Source organism: Castor canadensis, chromosome 7, assembly GCF_047511655.1.
Source record: "Castor canadensis chromosome 7, mCasCan1.hap1v2, whole genome shotgun sequence".
Lineage (NCBI taxonomy): Eukaryota > Metazoa > Chordata > Mammalia > Rodentia > Castoridae > Castor > Castor canadensis.
Window position 1 is genome coordinate 146088635 of NC_133392.1, and position 27762 is coordinate 146116396.

The window sequence follows — 27762 nt, forward strand, 5'->3', positions numbered from 1 at the left end:
CTGAATGCCTACCAGGTTTCAGGCACATAATCTCATTTAATCCTCACCACACCCATGAAATAGGTATATGGTTTATTTTTTTAGCCCCATTTTACAGATGAGGAATTGGGACACAGAGAAACTAAGTATATTGTTCAGTGTCACAAAGCTGGTGAAGATCAGAATTAGGATTTTTTTCTAGTAGTGGGGATCAAACCCAGGACCCTGTGCGTGTTAGGTAAGTGCTCTTCCACTGCACTATCATCACCAGACCCAAGATTTTAAAAGAATGACAATTTATTTTTTTGGCTAGGCCCAGTGGCTCACACCAGTAATCCTAGTTATTTGGGAGACTGAAATCAGTAGGATTGAGGCCAGCCCAGGCAAATAGTTTGAGGAACATCATTTCCAAAGTAATCAGAGCAAAATGGACTGGGAGTGTGATTCAAACAGTAGAACACATGCTTTGCAAGCTTGAAGCTCTTAGTTCAAACCGAAGTCCCACAAAAAAAAAAAAAAATGTCAATTTTTGAAAGTCATGGCATGAAGTAATTTTATGCTAGATTTTTGTCTTTGGGAGGGGGGCTTATTAAATTTTGAACTCTTTGGTCTATAGTCAAAATTAGAGTAGGATGTGAGTAGCTAAACTGGGGTTACTTCCTCTTTTACCCCTAAAAACAAAACAGCAAACAATGCAGAAAGTTCTTCTTTTGGAGAATTCCAGCTTACCCAAACAAATGTGAGTCAAATGTAATTTTTCAAGAATGTATATAAATAAATATACTAAATACTGTACATTCAGAGACACTCTGGAATGAAATGTTAGGGAAGTATGATAGTTTAAATGATCAAATTAGAGAAATTCATTTCTTTTGAGATTGGATCCTAAGGTAGTTTGAAAGAGATTTTTTAACCTTAGTTAATTCTGAAAATATTAATATTTGTCTTGGGACTAGGATTATAGCTCATTGGTAGAGTGTGTGCTTAACATGAGCAAGGCCCTAGTTTCCATTTCCAGCACTCCTTCCCCAGTTTTTTTCTTGACTCCTTTAAGAGAGTCTGCATTCATACTATTTTTATTGCACTATTATTATAATTATTCTATTTTATTGTTATTGCTTGTTAATATCTTGCTGTGCCTAGTTTATAAATTTAACTTTATCATGTGTGTGTGTACATAGAGGAAAAACATTGTGTATATGTAGTGTTTGTTATTATCCTCCGTTTTCAGATGTCCACTTGATCTTGGACATATAGCCTGATCCACCAGGAGATCTTATGTAGACTATTGGAAAGGAGGCCAGTTAAGTTGCTTGGTGCAGTATGGTAGAGATGTCCAGGGTTAGATCCCCAGCAGCACACATACACACACACACTTAAATGCAGTGTTGGGGGTGTGACTGGCTGGCATGCCTGAGGCCTTGGGCTCAATACCCAATACAAAAAAAGAAAAATTTTAAAGAAATGTGATAGAGCCAGATGCTGGTGGCTCGTGCCTATAATTCTAGCTACACAGGAGGCAGAGATCAGGAGGATCATAGTTCGAAGCCAGCCCCAGACAAATAGTTCATGAGATCCTATCTCAGAAAAACCTGTCATAAAAAAAGGGCTGGTGGAGTGGCTGAAATGTTAGAGCACCTGCCTAGCAACTGTGATGCCCTGAGTTCAAACTTTTCAGTACCACAAAAAAAAAAAAAAAAAAAAAAGTGATAGCAAAAAGAGATGGCAAAGAGTGAGACAGTTAATGGATCAGGGAGAAATGTTAAGGGACTACTAAGGTAACTGAGAGAGAAAATTTCAGATCATAGAGGTCAGTGAAGTGGAAGTAGTGCTATTGGTAGGTGGACGACTTATTAAATGCAGATGATGTTCATGAAGGAGAAGGGGACAAGGAACACTGGCCTTACTTACATTCTTGGTAATTTTCACATCAAATTTAAAAGTCAGGAGTTTCATTAATTCTGTTTAGTTTGCAATCCTTGTTTTCTAGTCAACCAAGGAGCTAATTAATAAGGAGAAAACAAAAGGACAAAAGAAGTGCCATATATAGCTCTAATCTTAAGAATTTAAAGTTCTAATTGGGCAGACAGTACTTAGTTTTTAAAACCGTTCCATAATCATATTGAACCATATATAAAAGCCAAAATGCAGAACGTTGCCTAGTGGTTCCCAGGCATGGGTTTCATAAACTAGTCACATTTCAAGAGCTTTTTATTTTCCAAATAAGGACATGAAACAACCTCTCATCTAACATTGCCATTTTATGAAAGATGAAACTTTTAAAAACAAATAAGAGAAAAGTTATATCTTAGATTTAAATATTGAATAATTTAATTTTGTGAAAAATGTATGCTAGTATTCTTTAGTGAAAATGCCACTGACTAGAATGACTACTCTAAGAAGTTATGCCAGAAGATTAGTCTGGACTGAAGTTTGTGAGGGTTTCACAGGGGTAGTTAGACTAGAGTATTTGAATGGACAGAAAGGAAGAGGATGATTTTCCACACTAGGGTGAAGGAGATTAGACTAAACTTGTGTAATTGCATGGACCTGAGAATACTTGTCTAATCCAATATACAGTGTAGATTATGGTGTAGGAGGAGCTAAGATTAACAAGATAATGTTCATTTAGGCTATGAACAGGAGCGACAGTTACATTGAGGAATTTGGACTTGAGCTTGCCAATTTTGGGGACCACTGAAAGTTTACTTATTTTTTTGGTGGTACTGGTGTTTGAACTCAGGGCCTCATGCTTGCTAGGCAGGCTGTCTACCACTTGAGACACACTGTCAGCTCTTTTTTGTGCTGACTGTTTTCGAGATAGGGTCTTGGGAGCTATTTGCCTGGGGCTGGCTTTGAACTGTGATCCTCCTGAGTAGCTAGGATTACAGGTGTGGGCCACCGGCACCTGGCCCATTGAAGGTTTATAAATTGGGTAGTGATTTGATATACCTGGAATTACAGACTGAATTCATCACGAGGTATTATGCAGATTATTGGAAAGGAGGTTTTTTTTTTTTTTTGGTAGCAATTAAGATGTGAATACTATCAGGACATAAATTTAGAGATAAGTGATAAAAACAAGGGCTATATTGGAGAAAACAAGGGCTCTTGAAGAAGAAAGAGATAGGACATAATGATGACATATAGAGAAAGAAGGAAAGAAAGTAAAAACTCCAAGATTATGAGATTGGTAAAACTGAGAATTATTTGTGATATTAACTGAATTTGGAGATGTAGGGACAAGACATATTTATTCTATATCTGTATTCTGCTTTTTTTTTTTTTGAGACAGGATCTTGATGTGTATCCAGGCTGGCCTTGAACTCATGTAACTCAGGCTGGTCTCAAACCTGTGATCCTCCTGCCTCAGCCTCCCAAGTGTCAGTGCTGGAATTACAGATGTGCAGGTGTGTATTACCTTGCCAGGTGTCCATGTTTTTTCTGGAAATTAAAGATTTTGTGTATTTTGGAAATAATTTGGAAAAAAAATACAGTACATTTCCCACCACTAAATATTATGTAAGTTTAGTTATGGAAATTGCACCCTAATCATACCATCATTCCTAGTTAGATTAACTATCAAATGGAGAGGAATTTTTGGGATGTATATTTTTAGGATTTTTTTTTTTTTTTTTGGTGGTTGTGTAGCAGCATTTGTCCTATGTGTATTAACAGCAATGTAGTAATAAACTATGGTTGTTTATAATGATGGTTTAGTTTATAATTATATTAGTTAAAATAATCTTCCCTTTCTGTTATTGCAGTATGTTATAGGAGGGTTTATTTACCATTTCTTTAGCATCTACTAAGTACATAGGAAGTAGCTACCGTGTTGTAGGCACTTGGGCAAGTACCAACACTTGAATTTTTACAGCTGCCTCATGAAATAGGTACTATTATTCCTGCTTTACAGATATTGAAAGTGAAGCTTATAGAGGCTTAAGAAATGTCCCTGGGGGGAGTCGGAGAGTTAAATTCAAAGTTGCTCTTTCTAAAGCCCATGTTCTTCCTACTACTCTATCTACCCTTGGATTAGACATCACAAGACTAGGAATAGAGAGCGGGTCAGTTGAGATAACTGACTAGACAATAATTCCAGTTGGTGAAGTGCTACCCAAATATTAGCTACTATTATCTATGACTTTCTGTGTGTGAAAGAGGTTTAAAAGACCAAGTATGATCTGTAGCTGTAGTTCTAGTCATATGGCATTCATTTATCTTTTGGACAGTGTCCCTTCTATCCTGTAGAACTCTTAACAAATGTTTATTAAAAACAAATGTCCAATTCAAAAAAAACCAAACAAACATAAACTGTTGACACAGTTCAGCAAATTTCTACTCTTAGCAAATGAAATTAAAGGATGTTTCAGGATACAGCTTCTGGGAAAGGTTTTTTTTTTCTTTTTTGGCAGTACTAGGTTTGAACTCAGGGCCTCATGTTTGCTAGACAGGCACTTTACTACTTGAGCCACTCCACCAGTCCAGAAAGTGGGTTTCGGAGATCATTCCATTTGAAAATGTTGGTCTTATTGGTGCTGAAGACTTAATATCTGTTGTGCCTAGCACTTTTTTATCTCTGACTCTCATTCACCCTGTCCTCTGTAGCCATGTGGTCTTTAGCTTACTCTTCTTCATCTTTGCCGCTGATAATTATTTCAAGGTTTATCTGTTGCTGTTGCTTCAGTATTATAAAGCTCAGCCTCACCCCTTTCTACTTCTTTTTTGATGTCCCTTTACTAGTAGTTCCTACTGTGTCTGGGAGAACTTGTGCACACATGTGAGCAAAGTCCTAGGTTCTTAATCTTTTCTTCCAACATTTCCTAACCCATAATTGAAAGTAAACTTTTTTTTTTAAATTCATTTATTCACATGTGCATACATTGTTTGGGTCATTTCTTCCCCCTACCCCCCGCGCCCACCCGAAAGTAAACTTCTTTTTGCAGTATAGGGGTTTGAACTCAGGGCCTACACTTTGAGCTACCCTACACCTTTTTTGTGAAGGGTTTTTTCGAGATAGGGTCTTTCAAACTATTTTTCCAGGCTGACTTTGAACCGTGATCCTCCTGATCTGTCTCCTAAGTAACTAGGATTACAGGTGTGAACCACTGGCGTCTGGCAAAAGATAAGACTTTTTTTCTGCTGAAAGTAAGGAAAGGAACAATCAATGTATTTCTAGCTTTCATTGCCTCTCTAGACCACTTTTGTCTTTTTTTCTTTTTTTTTTTTTTGTTGCACATCTACTAGGTTTTCAAAGTCCTTATCTTCTGCTTTCTCCTCATTTTTGATGCTTTGATGACTTTCACAAAACACGTGGATCAGTTTTCTTTTTTTATAGCATTCCTAGTATTCACTTTGTCTAGTACTTCACTGTGGTTTTGTCTTTGAGACAAGGTCTCACTATGTAGCCCAGTCTGGCTTTGAACTTGCAATCCTCTTGCCTCCGTCTTCCCAGTGTGAGATTATAGAGGTGTTCCACTATGCCTGGCTAGAACTTCACTCTTATTTCTAGTTTGTATCTACAGCTTCATTCTTTTGAGTCCTGTTCAGACTGCAAATATAATGAAGTCTCCTCTATTCTAAAAGAAATCAGTAAAATCATTCTGCTGTTTTTCTTTTCTTTTTTTTTAAGTTGTATTTTATCATTTTTACATTTACTTACATGTGTATACATTATTTGGGCCACCCCCCCCCCCACCATTCTGCCTTTTAAGAGCATTCTGTAGGCAACTTTTTCTTTCACTCTCTTGCTCTTTAACATTTCTCCTCTCATGTTTCTGCCCCCAACACTTTACTTTAAATGTGCTTCCAGAAGCTCCAATGTCACTGTATTCAGGAATTCTCATAGTCTTTGTCTGTCTTTCTTAATTTCTCTACTATATTTAAACTGTTGATCATCCTCCTTGAACCTCTATTCTTTGACTAGGAGGTTTTTTGTTTGTTTGTTTGTTTCTTTGTGGTACTGGGATTTGAACTCAGGGCCTACACCTTGAGCCACTCCACCAGCCCTTTCTTGTGATGGGTTTTTTTGAGATAGGGTCTCACGGGGCTGACTTTGATCTGTGATCCTTCTGATTTCTGCCTCCTGAGTAGCTAGGGTTATGGGCCTGAGCCACCAGCACCCAGCTTACTAGGAGTTAAAAACTTGTGTTTGGTCCCATGTAGCCTGGGAAGGCCATTTTGCCTGATACTTAGCTGGTTGTTGGACTCTGGTCCTCTTCTTGTGGCTTGTACTGACTAGCAGAGAAGGGGTGGAGCACATTGGCACTGTGCATCTTAGAGTGCTCTGTGCCCTGTGGACTTTTTAAGTAAATAATTGATTTGACTTGCCAGTCTTCCTGTTCTTTTTCTTCCTCTCTCCGTGATCCTGTTGTGGCTTGTGTGTAAAATAAATTGCCTGCTTCTGATCTTGACTGGTTAAAACTATAATATATAAACAACAGTCTTTGGTCTTTTTCAGAGCAGACTTTTGGAAAGAGTGATATAAATTGAATCCCTTGGTAAACTCAGACTTGAAGTGCTCCAAGAAACTTGGCAATGCTTAATGAATATCAGTTAGTGGTCTTACTAAGAAAATTTTTGTGTATTCTCTTTTGTTTTAGTATAATTTTCATGGAACACGTTCTGAAAAAACATCAGGTTCTATCACAGCAAAAATATGGTGAGAATCTCTATCATACCATTTCTAAGCTTATTTTCTTTGAGTATTTGCTATGACAACATTGCACTACACTAGTTACTTGGAGTTCATTACTAAGATTTTGGCCTGAATTTGCTAAGGCCATTTTAGAAAGTTATAGAAATAACTGAGAAAGAGTAGTACAAGCAAATATGGATTAGGCTAACACAAATTCAGGGGAGCAATTTTGTTTTGTTTTGTTTTTTTCTTTTCAGCAAATTTTTTAAATGACATAAATTTTGAGAAGGAAACGGTACTGAATAATGCCATTTTTGGTTGCTGTTTTGTTGTGCTACATTAAATGGTCTTTGAAGACTTGCTTCCTGAAATTTTTTTATCCTTAGAGATTTGCGTCATTCTCTTGTCTTCAGATGTTTATCACCTTCCCTTTTAAGTTATGGAGTTATTCAGTTCAGAGAGACGATAAAGAACTTTGGACTGTGGCGATTCTGCCTTAGTCTTTGTCATTATCTACCTGTATGAACTTTAGCAAGTCACTCTACCCTTTGGGCTTGAGATTTGTTAAATGAGAAAGTAGAGCAAATAAATTCTAAAAAGATAACTGCCACTTTAATTGGAGGGTTGTTTTGTTTATTTGGTTTTTTCTTTTGTGGTAATGGGATTTGAGCTCAGGGCTGTTTGCTTGTTAGACAAGTGCTCTGCCACTTGAGACATGGCTCCAGCCAGTGGAGGGGTTTTGAGAAAATAGCACACACAGTGATTTGTATGATTACTTTACTAATGCAATCAGAAATGTGACAATTTGGCTGGGGGCGAAATTTAGTGATCAAATCCTTTCCCTGAATTAGAATTACCAGCACCACAAAAGCAAGCAAATAAATAATAAAAATTCACTAAAATAAAAATAAAAAATGAAAAAATGGAACAATTTGTACTAAGGAATGAGAGTTTGAGGTATTATCACATGTAAGAAATACAGGGCTGGCAGAGTGGCTCAAGTGGTCAGAGCCCCTGTCTAGCAAGCTTGAGGTCCTGAGTTTAAACTCCAGTGCTGCCAAAAGAAAAAAGGAAGAGAAGAAATACAATGTAGCTATAAGTTCACAGTGATAGAATACATGTTCATTCATAGCAACAACATTATATGTATTATAAGTTGCTAGAAAAATACATTAAAAAAAAAGAGTAGAGCCAGGCATGGTGGTACGTGCATGTAATGGCAGCACTTGGGAGGCTGAGGCAGGATTGTGAGTTCCAGGCCAGCATCAGCTACATAGAGACCCTGTCTTAACAAAACAAACAAACAATAGAAAAAGACTGCCTTGTGTATAGGAGGTATGCACTCAGTATTTGTGGACTGGGGATGTAGTTCAGTGGTACAGTACTTGCCTAGCATACATGAGGCTTTAGGTTTAATTCTCAGCAGTGCCCCCCTCCAAAAAGAAAAAAATACTGGAAGTATTAACCAAAGAATGAGATGTTAAAATGTGAGCCCAGTATACATATGCCCATTTTAAGATTACATGATAACATTGGAGAAAACTTTTTAGATGTGTGTTTATATGGAAAATAGGTCAAACAGCAAAGAAGAGTGAATTAATATTAACAGTAGTAACAAAAGATGTTTGCTTAGCACTTACTGTGTGCCAGCCACTATTCTGAGTTGAGTTTCTAATGCATCTGGTTCTTAAATTCTATGTGGTAGGAATTATCCTTATTTTATATGTGAGGATAGTGAAACAGTTTAGTGACTTGCCCATATTGTTATTAAATGACATAATGTGTGGCTAGGTCTGTTTTTTAAATCTTTTAATTTTATCGTTTTTATATTTACTCACGTGTGTACGTTGTTTGGGTCACCTCCACCTCCACCCACCCCCACCCCGCTAGTTCTGTTTGTGTTATAATAAATTATCTGTCACATTTTAATCTCAGAATGTATAAATGTGATGATATATAGTGACTGGAATAAAGTATTTGCTGAATGTTCAATTAGGTTGTGTTTGCATCCTGAAATCATGTGCTATAATATTTTTACATAATTTTTCATTACACATGTATTAGTTTAGTAATATACACTTAAATTTATTGACCCAAGTGGCATGCAGTATTTGTGTAAACTTGGGAAAGGAACTCAGTTTCTCTGGACCTTAGTTTATTCATCTGAAGAATGAAGTTAAAAACGTCTGTCTTGTAGGGTTGTTGTGAGCAAGTTAGCTCATGCAGGGGGCTTAGAATGATGTGAAGTAAATACAGTATATGTTAGCTATTAATATTATATCATCCTTTTAAGTTTTTCAAGTACCTTCAAATAACATTCCTCTGAAAGAGATAGGGGTTTAAAATCTACTATATTTAGTTCCATTTCATAGAAAAAGAGATCCATGAAAGAACTTGTCTAAATCCAGAAGAACAGAATTAAGAAATAAAGTTTAAAAAATTATTAAACTAATTTGAAAGAGAGGGGGAAAAAGGTTTGGAATGAGTGTTGTAGTAGACACTTCAATAAGCAGGGTGAAGCTGTGGTATTTTGAGTGAGGGAAGATTATTCCCAGCTATTCCTTCTCTTTGATTCTTTTCCTGCTGTTAGAAGGGAAGGGGGGAGCTGTTGCTGCGTCATTCTTATGTCAGTCTAACAATCTAGCAAGCTGAGAAGCAGCACTGGAAAGCTGTTGAATTTGCTGGGAACTAACTGGGAAGCAGCTTACCTTTTCTATGTGGAGAAGAAGATAAAATGAGGGAGAGACATGAGCTACTAGCATGATTTATTCCTGTCATGTGAGTTTTTAATCATGGATTTAACTCTTGAACTACTTCCACTGACTCTTTCCTGTTGTGTCAGTTTCCTGCAGTCTTTAGAGGCATTTTTAGGATCTAAGTACTTATAGGCCTTCTTTACCTTTTTTTTTTCCAGTCTTGTGCGGCTTGAATCCCTGTCAGCTATCAGTACTTGGTTTTGCTGCAGTATCTACTGCATGGTCTCTGCATTGCTGTAATTAGATCTTGGTCAGACTTACCCTCTTCCTCTCTGATGAAAAGATGTTTTCCTTTCCATCTGTCCTGCAGACTACAACACTAGAGGCCCACAGCCCTCAGAAAGCCTGAAGTGAAAAGAGTTTTTGAAAAGTGACCTTGTATTGATTAGCATTTCTCCAGCTATAGCCTTTTCTTATGTCTAATGCATTTTGTAAGCGGTGTCTCCTTGCAAGGGACTTCTACTGTATTAGTCACTGGATATGCGGGGAGTATTCAATTCAATTAGAATTGGAGTATATTGGATTAGATTGAATAGTGATTGAGGATAGATGAAGCAATATATTTTAGTGGAAGACAGCATTAGTAGACTAGATTGAGTCCCAGTTCTACCTTTTAATACCAGTGTCACCTTGAGCAAATTGCTTAATGTCCTGAACTTCTGTTTTCTCATCTACAACAGAAGTATCAATAATACCTAATTCTTTGAGTTGTTAGAATGATTATGTACAATACTAACTTTATAATGGCTAACAGAATACATAAATGTAGTCTTTTGAGCTGTTCCTAACTTTTGCATAACCTTTCTGAAGTTTAATTTCTTGTTAAAATTGGGATATTTGTATTTATCTCAGGTTTATTACAAAAATTAAGTGAGGATAGACACATGGATAGTTTGGCACATAGGTTTTTATCCAGCATGCCATTTTTATGGTAAAGAATATATGAAAAAACCTAACTGAAGCAACAGAAATATTATAAGTAGTAGTTCTTTGGAAGAAGCAAGTTAAAGTGTCCACCTAAACTACCATCACCAGGAACTGCCTAGTCAGTGCTACCTAGTAGTCTGTTTGGTTTGCTGTAGCTCTGGAATAAATATGCGCACTTCAAGTTATATTTTGTCTACTATTCCCTATTTCCTTAGTTTATCTTGAAGTCTCCTCCCTTTTTTTATACACTGTTAGGTCTACTCATTCTCAAAAATCAGCTCAAGTTTCACTATAAAGCTTTCTTAGCTGACCCTGCACAAATGACTTGTCCCACTTTTTAATACCATTATCACACAACATGGCATCAGTCCATGGATTGACATACAGCATGTTTGTTCCTATTATCTTCCTGGAGAAAACTTCTACTCATTCTTTAACATCTAGTTTAGATATCTTTTCTTCTGTGAAACCTTTCCGATTCATAAAATATTAATTTCTTCTGTACTTTGTACATCTGTTTTTGTTATATTCAATATATTGTGTTACAATTATTTGCTTACTTTTGTCTATTTATAATAGTCATGAGTATCATAAGTGCATTGTTTATTTCTGTATTCCCACTGTGTAGCACATGGCCTACTCAATAGATACTGTATTGAAACTGTGATGCCTTCACTTTGTGTAGATATTTTTCTTTTTCCAACTTTAGAGACATGAGTGAGAAGTATCTTTGAGAGAGAGAGAGAGAGAGAGAGAATGTTTTGTGTGTGTGCATGTGTATGTGTATGTGTAAAAAGAGCCAGGTTTGGTGTTGTGTACTTGTAGTCTTAGCTCACGAAGATGAGATAGTGAGCCCAGCAGCTCAAGATCAGCCTGGGCAACATAGCGAGACTTGCAGTCTCAAGAAAAAAGAAAAAGAAAATATAATACGTATATAGTATATGATAAAACTCACATGCTATAAAATTTATTTCAAAGTGTGCAACTCAGTGGTCTTTTAAAATATTTTTCCAGGGTTGTGCAACCATCAGAACTATCTAATTTTAGAATATTTTCATTACCCCAAAAAGAAACCACTTATCTATTAACAATCATTGTCTGTTCTTCTCTACTTCTCACCCCTGGCAACCATAATCCACTTTCTGTCTGTATGGATTTGCCTATTCTGGAAATTTTGTATAAATGCCTATTCTGTACATTTTATATACATATCTGCATTTTTGTCAGCTCAGTAGATTTTTCTCTTTTTTTTTTCTTAGTAGTTTTTTTGTCTGACATCTGTCACTTATTAGTATTTTCAAGATTCATTCCTGTTTTGGTATATATCAATACTTTGTTTCTTTTTAGGGCTTTTGGGGCTGATATTCCATTGTATAATAATACTAATTTTGTTTATACATTAGTAGTGGACATTTGAGTTATTTCTACCTTTTTTTTTTGGTGGGACTGGGGTTTGAACTCAGGGCTTCATACTTGCTTGGCAGGCATTCTTACCAATTGAGCCTTCCCCCCCCCGCCCCCCCCCCCCAGATAGGGTCACTCAAAGCCTGGGGCCAGCTTTGAACCATGATCTCCCTGATCTCTGTCTGTGAGTATCTAGAATTACAGGTGTGAGCTACCAGCGCTCCGCTGTTTCTTCTTTTTGACTACTAGAAATAAGGCTTGCTTTACAAATTTTCATATGGAAATAGTTTTCATTTCTCTTGGGTATATATCTAGAGTAGAATTGCTGGGTCATATGGTAAATCTGTGTTTAATGTTTTCAGGAACTGCTGCCAAACTGTTCCTACAGTGTCTGTGCCATTTTATATCCCCAGCAGCACTGTATGAGGGTTCCAATTTTTCCATACTTTGCAACACTTGTTTGTATTTTTCTCTTTTTATTATAGCTGTACTAGTGCATGTGGGGTGGTTTTGATTTGTGTTTATCTGATGACTTTGATATTGAGCATCTTGGGCTGGCAGAATGGCTCAAGTGGTAGAGTATCTGCTTGCAACCAAGAGGCCCTGAGTTCAAACCCCAGTACTGCCAAAAAAAAAAATTGAGCATTTTTTTGTTTTGTTTTTGAGTCAGGATCTTGCTGTCCTCAATCTTTCAAGTCCTGGGATTACAAACTTGTACTACCACACCTAGCCCTTATTTATTTTGAAAATTTCTAAAATGCAGCAGTTGAATAAATAGCATTATGAGCAACCTCAGACCTTTTTCACCTATCAGTGGTCCCCAAAGAGTTATCTATGTATTTGTGTGGTTCCTGAGACTCTGTAAGGGAGTCTGAAGGACCAAAACTATTTCAATACTACTAAGAACATATGCTGTCTTCACTGCAGTAACATTTGTACTAATGGCACAAAAGCAGTCAATGAGAGTTAAAGCTGTTGGTACCTCAGCACAGATGAAGGCAGCGATATTATTATATTTGTGATAATTATGCTCATGACGCATTTGTTGTAAAACAAAAATGCCACCTTCACTTAGAAATGTCCTTGATGAGCAGTAAAGAATAGCAATTTTAATATATTTTAACTCTTTTTTTTTTTGCAGCACTGGTGTTTGAACTTAGGGTCTCATGCTTTCTAGGCAGGCTCTCTTACCTGAGCCATTCCACCAGGAAATTTGAGCTTTCAAGGAGAAATTAGAGTATGGAGTATGGATAGCCTTTATTTGTTTTTATGAGCTTGGCAGCCTCTCAGTAGTTAGATTTATTTTTAAACGATTGGTGGTGATATTAACAGAAATGTTTTTTTTTTTATGTTGTACAACGAGATATGCCAGCATATAAAAAGGTCTGCATTTTGGGGAACTCAGTGAATCAATATTTTCCAAACAACCACTGTATGATTTTACAAAGGTAGAAGATCTGTTCAAAGTGCAAAATAGGTCAAAGGATTTTATGTAACAGAGTTTGAAAAGTTCATTGTTATGGCTTTAGATTCCACATTGCAGCTAACTTTTAAAAACTATCACTTGTCAGCTGCGCAGTTGTGGCTCACAACCGTAATCCTAGCTACTTGGGAGGCTAAGATCTGGAGGATTGTGATTCAGGACCAGCCTGGGCAAACAGTTCATGAGACTCCCATTTTCAAAATAACCAGAGCAAAATGGACTGGAGGTGTGGCTCAAGCCATAGAGTGCCAGCTTTGAAAGCATGAAGCCCTGAGTTTGAACCCTAGTACCAAAAAAGAGTAATGATAATCAAAAATGTTTACCCAACCTAGCTGGGGGCATGGCTTAAGTGGTAGAGTACTTGCCTTGCAAGCTCAAGGCCCTGAGTTCAAACCCAAGTATATATAATAATAACATATAAGTATAAATAATAATAATGAGCAAATATTTTCAAAGTCCTTGTAAGACTAGAAAGTCCTTCTCAGATATATTTTCACTGTGGTTCTGTGGTTTACTTTCCTGTCATAGACTTGTCTTCTTGAGAGGGTGAGGCTGAAACATTGGATCTGCATGTGTTGTGCTGAACAGTTGTCCTCTAGAAGCAGGTTCCAAAACATAGTGACTTTCTTTTCTGGGGCCAGAGCTGCTTAAGAAGGGACCTGGCCTAGGCTGGACTGGAAGTTGTTTTGTCTTCGATAGTTTTTCCTGTCTTTAGATACTTTTGCCACTATTTCTTGTGTTTTAATGTTTTACTTTCTGGGTTCTATAGTACTATCTGAATCATGGTTTAATTATATGTTAAATCAAGAAGTTACAGCTGGATTACTGCACATGATAATCAGCTTGCATGAAAATACTCATACCTTCCATCCAGATTCAATAACTGTTAGCTGTTTGCTTTATACTTAGGTAGATGTTAGAATCTACATATATGTCTCAATTTTTTTTTTTTTTTTTTTCAGGCTGAGGATGTAGCTCATTGGTAGAATGCTTGCTTAGAATGTACTGAGACCCTGGGTTCGATTCCCAGCACTGGAAAAAAAAATTTCTCCTAAATTGTTTGATAAGGTACAGATGTATAAACCTTTGAATGAGGAGTCTACCACATAACTACTATATTATCATTACCTAAAAAATTGTTTATCAGTCCATAGTTAAATGTTCCCAGATTGTTTAGGAATTTTTTTACAGTTTTTCTTTTTTGACACATATTCTCTGAAAGCACAATAATGAATGAGAGATTGAGGCATAATTGGAGATCTCTGTGTGGTCTCTTTTGACATAAAAAATAACTACTGTGTTTATATGGTGCCCTGCAGGTAGTTGTAATTAGTTGTATTTCATTGGTCAATAAAATAAGGTCATCAGACTGGGAGAGGGGGAATGTCAGAGCTTCTTTAGTTTACAATCAACTATTGGACCTTTCAGAATATTAGTGTTGAGGGTAGGGAATGTAACTCAGTGGTAGATTGCTTGCCTAGCATGTGAGGGGTTTGATCCCCAGTACTATTAAAAAAAAATTAGAAAGGAAAGAAAACAAGAAATGAATATTAATAAGAACATTATAAAGTGAAAAAGCAAGAAATTAGAATGACACCTAGTCTAATGCTTGGCTCATGGTAGGTATTTAATGAATACTTGTCAACTTAAAGATGTAACTGGAGGGTTGTACCAGAAATGGAAAGACCCTATTTCATTAGGTGAAATTTTATTTGGTGATTCCAGTGCATTCAGTCTCTTAGGTGCTGTGAAAGTAAAAAAGAAATAGAAAATAATGTTAATGTTCTTGAGAACTATAGTATTAGCTAAGAGGGGAACAGATTCATCTTGTTTTTGGCTAATATTTATTGATTGCCTTCTTTTTTTTTTGTTCCCTTTACCTCCACCTCTTCAGCTGCCCTCTTTTGTATGCCAGACAGTATTCTAGGCACTGGGATACAGTGATAAACATCACTGGCAAAAATCCTTGCCTTTGTGGAGTTTACATATTAGTTGGGAGAAACAAGCAGTAAACATATCAACAGAAAATTTTGGATACAGATATTTTAAAAAGCTGATTAGGAGTAATGAAGGATAGAAGTGCAGCTTTGGCTAAGATCATAAGGTAAGCCATTTTTGAGAAGTCACATTTGACCTGGATTTGAATTACAAGGAGTTAGAGGACATGGGAAGGTCTGGGGAAAGACAGAGGAAGCTCTAAGGTTGAACTGGCCTGTGTAAAGACCCAGGAGGCCAGTGTAGAGTGGAGAGTGAGAGGGATCAGAGTGCTATAAGAATATGCTAGGTGCTGAGGTAGGAGAGGAAGGCAATAACCACATTTAGTATTTTTTTTTTTTTTGCAGTACTGGGGTTTGAACTCAGGGCCTATACCTCTTTTTTGTGATAGACTTTTCAAGATAGGGTCTCATGAACTATTTGCCCTGGCTGGCTTCAAACTTTGATCTTTCTGACCTCTGCCTCCTAAGTAGCTAGGATTACAGGTTTAAGCCACTGGCACCTGGCAAGAGTTCTTACTTTAAGTGATGGGAAACCATTGAGGAATACAAAGTGTCCATAAGATAACTGGGCATTGATAAGGGCTTGGTTTTTTTGTTGTTGTTATTTGTTTGTTTTGTTTTGTTTTTTTGAGAGAGGGTCTTGCTAGTCTGGTTTTGAATTCAAGATCCTTCTGCTTCAGCCTCCCAAGTGCTGAGATTAGAGGCATGTACTTCCACACATGGATTTAAGGGCTTGATTTAGGAAACTACTAACTTTTGCCAGATGCGAGAGTTGGAGGCCAGCCTGGGGTACACAGTGAGACCATGTCTCAAAAACCAACCAACCAACCAAAAAAACAAAAAGACATTCTCCCCCCAAAAAAGGAAACTTTTAACTTGGTGGGTACTGAGGATACCTACCTCTTGTTCCCCCTTTTCCTTGAACAAATCTTTACTGAATAATCATTATGTTCGTAATATTGTACTGGTGGGAATACAAGGAAATGACAGTTCTACATTTTAAAGAGGTATTTTGTGTTGGAGTTGGAGTAACAAGGCACAAATACACACAAGTGTCCATGAGTGTATTGAATAAAAGAGTGGCACATCTGTCTGCTTATCTGCTAAGTGGCAGTACGTACTCAGCAAGGGAAAGTTAATGAGCAATGGGAATGGAAGGGTTCCCCTGAAGAGGAGGTAGCATTGATCTGTTTTTTGAGTAAATTTGTTGAGATGGAGAAAGGGCATTCCAAGCAGGGGAAACATCTGGACAAAGGTGTAACATGAGGGAGTTCTTAGGAAATAATGAGTAGATCAGTCTGTCCAAGGCAGGAAAAAGACAATGGCCAGCATGCCAAGAATTGACAGACTAAGGAATTTAGATTTCGATCTGTAGTTGTTGTAGACACCCCTTTATATGTCTTATTTATGTGTTATCCCTATGTTCTGTTTATCAGCTATATTATTACCTATGAGCACTTGAATTCTAGCTAGCAATCTTGATCACTTACAGATGTAAAATCAAATTGTGATTCTGGTACATGTTTTATATAGATTAGAAATGTGGAAGATGAAGGAGGGGGCATAGATAAATGATATTTCCTTAGGAAAGGGGATAGAATTTGTGTCACCAGAAGTACTGAATAGCTGGAGGGTTTTGTTGCCAAAAGATGGATTGGGGAAAATGTTGGATTAAAGGAATGGGAAAATATTGGATTAAAGGAAGGCTATGCTGTTGTTAAAATGTGTTGCAAGATTCTGAAGCTCATTGCCATTTTTATAATCTGAGTTTCAGTAGGGCAATTGTCATCCATAATTGAGGGCTGACGATAAGAGAATGGTGGGCTAGTGATGAGATTTTAATTTATTTTTTGGTGGTACTAGGGTTTGAATTCAAATCCCAGTACCACAAAAAAGATAAATAAAATAAAAAGTGAGTTTATATATTTTTTCATAAATTATTCCATCTCTAGCATGCAAATACCTTAGTGAAAGAGAAAGATGAATAGAGAATGAGGATGCTGATATTAGTAGTAGACACTCAGTAAATATTCAATTTGATTTTAAGGCAGGAGATTGAAACAATCAGTGAAAGAAAATTTAAGTCATCTGTAGATGGTCAAACCAGATCCTTGTTTTTTTTATTTTCTTTTTTTGTGGTACTGGGGTTTGTACATAGGGCCTACGCTTTGAGCCCCTTCTTCAGCCTTTTTCTTGTGAAGGGTTTTTTTGAGATAGGGTCTCCTATGCCCTGGCTGGCTTCGAACCGTGATCCTCCTGATCTCTGCCTCCTGAGTAGCTAGGATTACAGGCGTGAGCCACTGGCACCTGGCTTCAGATCTAAAAGCACCATAGCCAGCATTCTAGTGGGCACACTGTGAAGGAAGTGTGTAGTATTGCCCCCATCTTTAATTTTACTGGTAGCACTATCGCTGTCAGGTTGTGGGAACTAAGAAGCCACTTTGCTCGGGTCCATCCTCCGGGCCTGTGGCCAACCTCAAGACTTTGGTTCCTTGCCTTTTGTGTACCTTGCCTGTTGAGGTTGGCCTTTAAGGATGAAAGTACATACCTTTCATTTAACTACTAAGAAACTGAGTTTCAGAGAAGTAAAATTTTTCCCCAAGACCGAGATACAAGAATATGAAGTCCCATGATGTGGGTTTTTTCAATGGAGTCATCCAATTTTGTCTGTCCTCTTTTAAAAATGTCCCTTTCCCCCAAAGGATATTATCCTTCTGTTAAAGGGTTTCGTCTTTTCACCCTAGTTGTTGGTTGTTTCTGACTTTACTTGTCCAGTGATTGGGAGAGCCCACTGAAGTATGAGTGATAATTTATATTTTGCTTCTTAGTAAAAATTATGTGATAAAGAGAAAAGCTCATAAAATGAAGGAGTATAACTGGCCAGAGTCACTCTACAAAGTGGTAGAGATGGTTCACAAAGGATTGGTTTCTTCCCTTCGCACCATATACCATATTTACTTCCTTTCACATGGTGCTATTTGCTGTATTTACTTTCTTTTACCCTCTTTTCTTAGCTACTTGACTCCTGTAAATTCAGTTTTGTAAAGAGATGTGGCATAAAATGCCTGAGTCAGGATCCTGAACACCTAGGTCCAACTTTGCTCCTCTGATTCCTCTTTTTGGGACTTATTTTCCCCATCTTTCAAATGAAGTACAGGACTGGACTGGATTATTGCTTACCAAGGATCTTTCCAGCTGTGATAGTCTTTGACTTCATGAATTCTAAGAAGGTTTTGATTCTGTTTGAAGGGCTGCAGTTTGCAGTTTGCTCTGTTGCACAGATATAGATTCTGCAGTGGAACCTTACTGTATTGCTTCTTGGGTGGTTCCCCCCACCCCCCCCCCCCACCCCCCGCTCCCCACCAGGAGAAATGTTTCTGAGAGTAGAGATTTTATAGATAAACCAGTGTTTGCTTTTTTTTTTTTTTTTTAATTGAAAGAAGTGGTAAAAGGTTAAAAAGAAGAGCTAGAGAAGATTGTTCGAATGACTTGTTTTTATTTTTTTATTATTATTATTTTTTTGGGCAGTACTAGGGCTCAGACTCATGGCCTCATGCTTGCTAGGCATGTGCTTTAGGCAGGCACTGTACCACTTGAGCCACTCCACCAGCCCGAGAAGATTATTCGAAACTTGGGTCTGTTAGGAAGTATGCTAATATGTATTCCTACTGACTGTTGTAGAATAACAAATGCCTTGTTGGGTCTTTATAGGATGGCACAACATTGTCACATTTTTCTGATTCTATTACAAAGAATGAGGAAGTTCAAAGTCCACAGTTAGTTTTTGCTTTGGGAAAAGGAGTGCTGGCTAACCTGGACCTGAGAGCTGGGAGAGCTACTGAGGACAGTTTTCAAGCTACCTCAGAACTCCCACTTCTTAATGGTATGATTTGAGCCCCTCTCAGCTCTGAATGACAGGAAAATCTGTAATCCAGGCTTGACTTCTTTGGCTTAAACTATGAGAGTTTATTTTCCCGGAAAAAGTCAGTTCAGTTTATGATTCTTTTAGGTTATTCAGAGGTATTTAGACATGAGTGTGTCCAGAGCAAGCTTGATGGTTGTGTTTTAAGGTGGTAAAGCACAGTCTGGCTCTATTCTGGATACTGTTTGCCCTTTCTCTTGTGTTCTTCTAGGTGGGTGGGGCTCTTTCCATTCCTGCCTGAAAGAGAAGCATTTAGTTGACTTCCTGATCATGTCTTATCTTGTCCTTCATTTTTTCTTTGCTTTTCATTATCCTTTGCTACAGCTCAGCTCTTGCAGTTGTGACTCTACACAAGGCAGGAGTCATGAAGCTCTGTACAGGTTTGTTTATTGGAAGTGAAACTTCAAATACATGAGTTAGGAAAGGAGTTTAGGTCTCTTGCTCTGTTCACGGGGCAGGGTCAGGATGAGGTTCCTCTGACTCTGGGGAAGGGTAGAGACCTGAATCCAATAAGACAATCTAGACTAGATGCAGTATTTGAAGAAATAGAATTTTGGGTTGCTGACAGAGCAGAACTACTTGAGGAATGCTCCCGTTTTGATAAAAGGTTATTTTTAGTTTGCAGAAAAAGAGTAGTTTCATCATTCTACTGGAATCTTGCAGTCGTGTTTGTAACCCAAACTAATCGGCTTAGGTTGTGCCAGAAAAGTGTCAGGTGGCATGCTTATTTCCTCCTAACTTTTAGTACTGCTTGAATTAACTCCTGCAGTCCTGTTGCTGGGATTCAGGTCATGGACTTCAGGATATTGTTAGTGGGGAGTGGTGGGTGAAGGGGGTTGAGATGCTGTTTGAGGAGAGAGAACTTGCATGCCAGGCCTTGACCAATGTATTTGCTTGGACTGTAGATATCTGCTATAGATGTGACATGGTATTTAAAACCAGAGTGTTCACTTATGTACCCCAAATATGATTTTGAACAAAACTGTCTAGAACCTGGTTAGCTGTTTTTCTGATTAACTTGACAATCATCTCTGTCCATCTTTTTTGTTTCTTGTGCTGGATACTTTACTTGACATAGTGTTTCTTGTTTTGGTTTTTGGCTGTACTGGGGATTGAGCTCAGGACCTTGGTACTTGCCTAGGCAGTTGCTTCACCACTTGAGTCATACTTCCAGCCCTTGCCCTAAGTGTTTCTTAATGGATTTTAAGCTCCTAGTTATCATTCATGCAGCATACCTTTTTCTTTTCTTGTGGTACTGGGGCTTGAACTCAGGGCCTCATGCTTTTTTGGCAGGTGCTCTTACTACTTGAGCCATTCCACCGGCCCTTTTTTGTATTAGGTATTTTCGAGATAGGGTCTTGCATAATATTTGCCCAGGGCTGGATTTGAACCGAGATCCTCCTGCTCTCTGCCTCCTGAGTAGCTAGGATTATAGGCATGAGCCACTGTTGCCTAGTGGCATCATATCTTTATTGATTGCCACTCAAGTGTGTAGGTGTTAGGAATCCTTTAGTGGTTTTTTCTTAGAGATTCTACATTTCTTGTTATTCCACTGAAGACTATTTTGTTAAGTACTTAGAGTCTTTTAATTTTTAAATTTGAATAAGACTAAAATTTCTAGGTCAGAAAAAGTTTGGGGTTCAATTTTGATATGGGCACTTACATGATTATTGTACAGGAGGGAAAGTAAATGAACAAAGATGTGATCTTAACTCTTATTTAGAGTGGAGAAAGCTATAGGCAGTACAAGTAAAGCAAGTGTGTGCTAACCTGTGCATAGCTACCTACGTAAGTGCTGGGGCTACTGCTGTTAGGTCAGTAGAGTTTACAACTGGAGCCTGTTTTGTTATACTTGATTTAGCTTTATATACAAAGATGTAAGTCAGCAGTTTAAGTATGGCTACTGGCAGTCTTAGGAATTTTTCTTCTTGGGCTGGCCTTATCATTATTTTTTGCTTAAAATATAATAAAAATAGGGGTTGGGGTGTAGCTCAATGACAGAGCACTTGCCTAGCATGCAAAAAAGCCCTGGGTTTAGCTACAGCTCTGAGACAACAATCCTCCACCTATTGTAATAAAAATCTAACTGGTTCTCATGGGGACAAAAAAATTTAGGAGATAGCTTAGGAAAGTAATAGCAGCTAGTGAGCTGATCATTTGGGGAAGCCAGGAGAGAGGAGACGATGGTCCTTTTTCTACCTCTTCTGGGCACTTGAAAAAGGAGGTATATGTGAAAGTCCTTCTTTAGTTCCTATCAACTTGCCTTAGGTCAGCAAGTTATTTAAAATTTTGGCCTCAATGTCATCACATATAAAATGGATTTGATAATATCACCTCAAAAGGTTGTTGTGAAGATTGAGCATGTAAGTGAACTATGAAACAATATGTAAGCATTAGCTAACAGGAGGTATATTATTTCTTTTTTTGTTTGATTTGATTTTTTTGAGGTGGGATCTCCTATGTTGCCCAGGATGTTGTGGCCTTGAACTCCTGGACTCAAGTGATCCTCCTACCTCAGCCTCCTAAGAGTTGAAAGATAATATTATTGAGAGAGTAAGAGGCATGTACTTTCAAGGCCCCTGTTAGGACATCATCTAGGGATCCTGAATTTTAGACAATTCTGGACATTCCAGAATCTGAACTTCCTTTAGTTGGTGTTAATAAGGAAAATAATAATTATTTAATGCTATTTGAAAGGGGTGTACATGTGAAAGGTGAGATTCTTACAAGTCTGCGTAAGTCCAGGGACTCATAATTTTCAGCATTTTGGATCTTTGAACATTTTTTGATGTGCCAAGTTCTAAGCACATGTTTGGACTTAGAGATGAAATGCGTAATCTTGACCCTTCAGGAGCTCAGGGTTTGGTGTAGGAGATAGGCAATTTATAGTACTGAATGAGTGAGTGCTATACTAGTAAAAGTAGGGTTTGTCAAAAGAGCTTGCTCCTACTTGGTTCTTGTTCTTTTCTCCCCTCCACCCCTATGTTAGGGTTTGAACTCAGGGCCTTAGGCTTGCTAGGCAGGTACTCTACCACTCTAGCCACTCCAGCCACCCTTCGTCTTCTTAAGTTGCCCTGCTTGTCATTCTCAGCCTGTGTTTTTCCATCAGCACTGACCTTTGCTTTTTCTTCCTATCCTGGATCTTTCCATTTTTCAAATAGTTCTTCCTTCCCTACCCCACTCTGCCCTCCCATCTTCTTATTACCAGTGCCTCACAATTACAATTGCAGGGGAAGTAGGAAGACCAAGGAGTCTTAAGTTTGAGCTTGTTAAGGTAAAAGAATGGTTCTTAGTATTGGCTCTGTATTAGAATTGCTTATATAAGTTTTACAAAATACAGATTCCTAAGATTCTGATTTTTAGTCCCATATATGTTTGCTCATTATTATTGTGTGTCTACAACAATGTAAACAAATTACTCAGTGAATTTTTATATGGTCATATAAAGACTACTCACATCAAGGTATACAACAGATGAAAACACAGAACATTTCCAGAATTCCAGAAGACTTCCGTCATGCTTCCTCATCAATACTGGCCCCTAAGGAACAACTTACCTTATCTTTATTACTAGCTTTGTCTATTCTTGAACTTTATATAGAGTCAGACAGTATGCACTCTTGGATCTGGCTTTTTTTTTCTCAGTGTCATGTTGGACATCCATGTTGTGCGTAGCAACATGTAACATTGCATGGTATGGACACAGGACCCTTGTTCCACTGTTGATGAACATTCAGGCACTTACCAGCTTTGTATATGAGAAAGCTGCCATGAACATTTTTATTATTTTATGGATGTATGTATTCATTACCCTTGGATATATACCAAGGAATTGGAATAGGTCATATATGCAGTTTTGATAGATGGTTTTATTAGGTGTTTGCATTAAAAGTTTTTAAAGTATGAAGAATTTCAAAAAATTCCCAAAAGTAGGGAGGCTAATATAGTGAATCCACTTATGTATAGATTCTTAGTTTTTAAGATCTTGCCATATTTGCTTCACCTGTTCCTTTTTTCCTTTTTCTTAAGAATTCTAAAGCAAATCCCAGATATCATGTCACCTTACTCGTACACACTCTCATAGGCATCTTTAAATATCGACATTTTTCTCACAACCATAATGTTGTTACCAAATTTAATAAAATTAACAAATCCTTAATTCCTACTTCTTCATCAAATTTCTTTGATTGTTTCAAAAATACTTTTGCATTTAGTTAGAATAAGGGTTCAGCGAAAGTCTGTAGTATGTCTGGTTATTTTCCTAAGTTTCTTTTCATGTATGTCATTAACTTGCTACAGAAATTGGGTCACTTGTCAAATAGTGATATTTTTGAAAGCTCCCCAGATTTTCCTAATATTTAGCCAGGGTTGAAAACCCCTGAGATAGATAGGATTGTATATTTGAAGATCACTTTTTTTTTCTTTCTTTTCTCTTTTTTTTAAAGAAGACAGGATCTTACTCTGTTGCCTAGGGTGGTCCTGAACTACTAATTTCAAAAGACCCTCCTTTCTTGGCCTCCTGAGTAATTGGAACTACAGTTATGTACCACCATACCTGTTGAGGACCATTCTCAATGGGAGGATGCAGGGCAGCAGTAGAATCTGATTAGTGTATAGCTGATTGAAGCTACCATGACAGATTAGAGCATGGACAGCTTTTGTAGTAGAAGTGAAATGTGGCAATAGAAGTGATAGTATACCCCAAGAAAGAGCATAAGGGCTACTTTTACTAAGTTCCCTTTTGTCGCCCCATCAATTTCACTTTATTATAGAAATTATCTTATTTCATTGGATCTTCAAGGGCTGGAGATGTAGTTCAGTGGTAGAGCACTTGCTAAGTATATACGACACCCTAGGATTAATCTCTAGTACTGCCCCCCTCAAAAGGAGCTATTAGTAAGAACTTTAAGAGTTGATTCTCACCTGGGCTCAGTGGATCCCTGCTACTTGCGAAGCAAAGATCAGGAGAATCATGGGCTAAGACCAGCCCAGGTAAAAAGTTTGTGAGACCCTACCCCAAAAATAACAAAAGCAAAAAGGGCTGGGGGCATGGCCCAAGTAGTAGAGCACCTGCCTCACAAGCATCAGGCCCTGAGTTCAAATCCGTAGTAATGCAAAAAAAAAATGTTGATTCTCTGCCTTAAGAATTAGACTCTAAAGAGAAAAAATAGGTATGACTTTCTTGCTAAACTTCTTTTCTTGGGTAGACCCAGGAGATTTTAAAGTTAGCTGAACATTAGAAAATAAGTCATTTACAGCATCCAGATATTTGAGGCTTAATGAAAGGAAACTTTAAGGAATTAAGAAATTAAGTTTGTATATAGCACAGGGAGAAAATGTTAAATACTTCTGTAGGCATGTCCTAATACAGGCCATAATGAAGTGCAGCAAGTGTAGTTTCCTGTACTAGGAAACTCTAGAGTGATTCCCCTTAGTTTATGCTATACACCTTCTAGCAATTAACCATTCTCTCCATTCTCTTTACCTACGAGGGTCAGACTGTTCAAGCAGACTTTTTTTTAACTCATTGCATGTAAGTGCTAAACAGTTTTTGTGGAAATGTGATGACACTGGTCACTAATATGGACTGAAGTGATTACCCAGGACAGGAAACCAGGGGAAGACCAGAGGAGCTGTAGCATAGGCTTTGAGGTACTGTGGAATTATAAACTGTCAGAACTAGAAGGGCCCAGGGGCTCTTGGATTTTACCTAGACTTTCCCATTTCTAATTCTTTTTTGGTGGTGATACTGGCCTTGAACTCAGGGACTCATGCTTGCTAGGCAGGTGCTCTACCATTTAAGCAACATCTCCTCCCTTTCCCCCTTTTGCCCCTTTTTTCCCTCCCTGCTTCATTTATTTCTCAGATAAGGTCTTATGTTTTTTGCCCAGGCCAACCTTGGATTGTGGTTGTTCTACCTAGGATTACAGGCATACTACTTTGCCTGGCTGATTTGTTGAGATGGTGTCTCACTAACTTTTTGCCCAGGCTGACTTCCAAATGCAGTCCTCTAGATCTTGCCTCCAGAGTAGCTGGGATTATAGGCATGGGACACTTCATGCAGCTTCCATTCTATCTCTTAATGAACTCCCACACACCCAGTTTCACAGTTAGGGACACGTGGACAATTTTGTTTCATCATACTCCATCCTCTTAACTCCATCCCAGGGCTTTACACATTCACTCTACCACTGAGCTGTGCCCCCAACATATTATCCTATATTTCTAAGCAAATGCCAAATATCATATGATTTCATCTATTTCTACATATATTATATATATATATATATATCTGTATTTATCAATTTTTTTTGGCAGTATTGTGTGGGATTTAAACTTAGGGCCTAATGTTGCTAGGCAGGCACTTACCACTTGAGCTACACCTCCAGTCCGTGTGTGTGTGTGTGTGTGTGTGTGTGTGTGTGTGTATGTATGTGTGTGTATTTAAGAGTCCTTAGCATACACGCTAAGAACTTCCCAAGTACTTTTTTAAATTAAAAAACCCCACAGTTTTAATATCATATTAAAAATTAGTAATAATTTCATCAATATCATTAAAGCTTATTTTTCAAATTTCATTTGTCTTAAGGTGTAATAATTTTGGTTTTTGTGGTTTGTTTGAATCATATAATTAAGGTTTGCATTTTTTTAAAAATTAATTTTATTGTTGTTGTACTGGGGGTACATTGTGACATTTACAAAAGTTCTCATAATGTAGTTGAATTCACCCCCTCCATAAGGTTCACATATCGTGATCAGTTGATAACGCTTTCTAAGAATCTTTATCCTGCTGGGCACTGGTGGCTCATGCCTGTAATCATAAGCTTCTCAGAAGGCAGAGACAAGAAGGATCGATTTTCAAAGCCAGCCCAGGCAAGTAGTTCAAAAGACCGTATCTTGAAAAAACCCATCCCAAAAAAGGGCTGGTGGAGTGGCTTGAGGTATAGGCCCTGAGTTCAAACCTCACTACTGCAAAAAAAAAAAACCAAAAAACAAAAAACTTTATTCTTAGGTCCTCCCTCCATCTTTCTCACCTCTTCCTTTTAAAAGAAAAACATGCAGGGTGTCTTAGTTATCTGTTGTTTTGTAGCAAAATTTAGCAGCATAAAATGGTAGACATAATGTACAGTTTCTGTGAGGTCTGAACCTGCTCATGGTTAACTGGGTCCTCTGCTTCAGGGTCTTACACAAAGCTATAGCTAAGTTGTTAGCCAGGGCTGCAGTTCATCTCAAAGAATGACTTAGGAAGGACAGGATCTGCTTCCAAGTTCACTCTGTAGTTCTTGGCAGGATTCAGTTCATCTGGGCAATTGGACCGAGAGTCTCAGTTCCTTGCAGGCTGATAGAGGCTACCTTGAACCAGTTTTTATAATCTTAAGAAAGAAACCAGTTTTTATAACCTGATCTTAGAAGTGACATCTCATAACTCTTACCACATTTTCTTCATTAGAAGCAAGTTACTAGCTCTAGCCTACACTCAAGGGGAAGGGTCCATATAAGAACATGGATACCAGGAAATAGAGATCATTTTAGAAGATTCCTCACCTCCTAGAGATGAATTCTAGAGTCCATGTCTATTGACTATTAATGTGTTTGGCTTTTTTTTTTTTTTTTTTCATTTTTCTTTTATTATTCATATGTGCATACAAGGCTTGGTTTATTTCTCCGTGTGTTTGGCTTTTTACCACATTAGTTATGCCACTGAGACAGAAAGGCCTGCCAATGCCTGTATAATAACTTGTGTCACAAAATGATAAATGCCATATTTATGTATGTCAGTAAACCAGTTTAATTGTCCAGAATCATAGGTAGAATAAGTTGATTGGCTTCAAGCTCTTTCACTTTCATCAAGAAATGAACCCATCATCAGGTCCCTGCAAGTTATCTACTATGTATTTCACACTGTGCCAGGCCTTTGGAGAGGTGCGAAGGGAATACACAATAATAAGGAGATTATAATTATTTTGTGGCATGGACACTAAGTGCAAAAACTGTGAAATTAACATCAAGTCAATTCAACCAAATTTTTTTGAGTATTTTCTGTATAAAAAGTGCCATGTTAAGTGCTGTGGAAAATATAAAACTCAGGACAAACTGTATTTTGCTCTCTCCATAAGATTAACATGGAGATTGTGGAAACTGCTCAAGTAGAGATATGGACAAAGTGCTTTGGGAGCATAGGATGGAGAGGCTTAAAGTGTTAAAACCAAAAGGGCAGTTAGAGATTGTCAGGTCTAGTGGCCTTTATTGTTTTGGGGGCAAGGAACCATATGGTCAGAGAAGTTAAGGACTCTTGCTAAGATGAGGGGAGCAGGTGAAATTAGGAAGAGAATTAGGGAGAGGAGAAACTTGAGTTGGAAATGGGCAGCCTTGGATCATAGAGTAGAGTATTCTAGAGTGGAGGACTTTCTAAGTAAAACTTAACACCTACACTGGTCAAAGGTAGACTATAACTTTTGTGTACCTATAATATAACAGTAACCGTGGTTTATAGTGTACAAAGTACTTTCTTATACATTATTTCATTTGATCTTATAATCTTACAGTCAGGGCACATTGTTATTTCTGTTTTATAAATGAGAAAACTTTAATTTAGAGAATTATTCTATAAGGTTCACAGAACTAGTAAATCGGACAAGACTAGAATTTAGGAATCC

General features: G+C 37.7%; 1 protein-coding gene across 13 annotated transcripts in view; it reads left to right on the top strand.

The window, feature by feature from the left end:
• Positions 1–27762, top strand: part of Luzp1 (leucine zipper protein 1) — a 76059-nt gene that overhangs the window by 15020 nt on the left and 33277 nt on the right. For 3 of the 13 annotated variants that reach the window (XM_074081023.1, XM_074081034.1, XM_074081022.1), the window contains exons 2-3: positions 3275–3389; positions 6582–6640. The exons of 5 other annotated variants lie outside the window; for them this stretch is intronic. The gene's annotated coding sequence lies outside the window, so the exon portion shown is untranslated. Of the gene's footprint in view, positions 1–3274; positions 3390–6581; positions 6641–18843; positions 19067–27762 lie in introns of those variants that run through there. 5 more of the 13 variants (XM_074081029.1, XM_074081025.1, XM_074081026.1 and 2 more) reach the window with 3 other exon arrangements.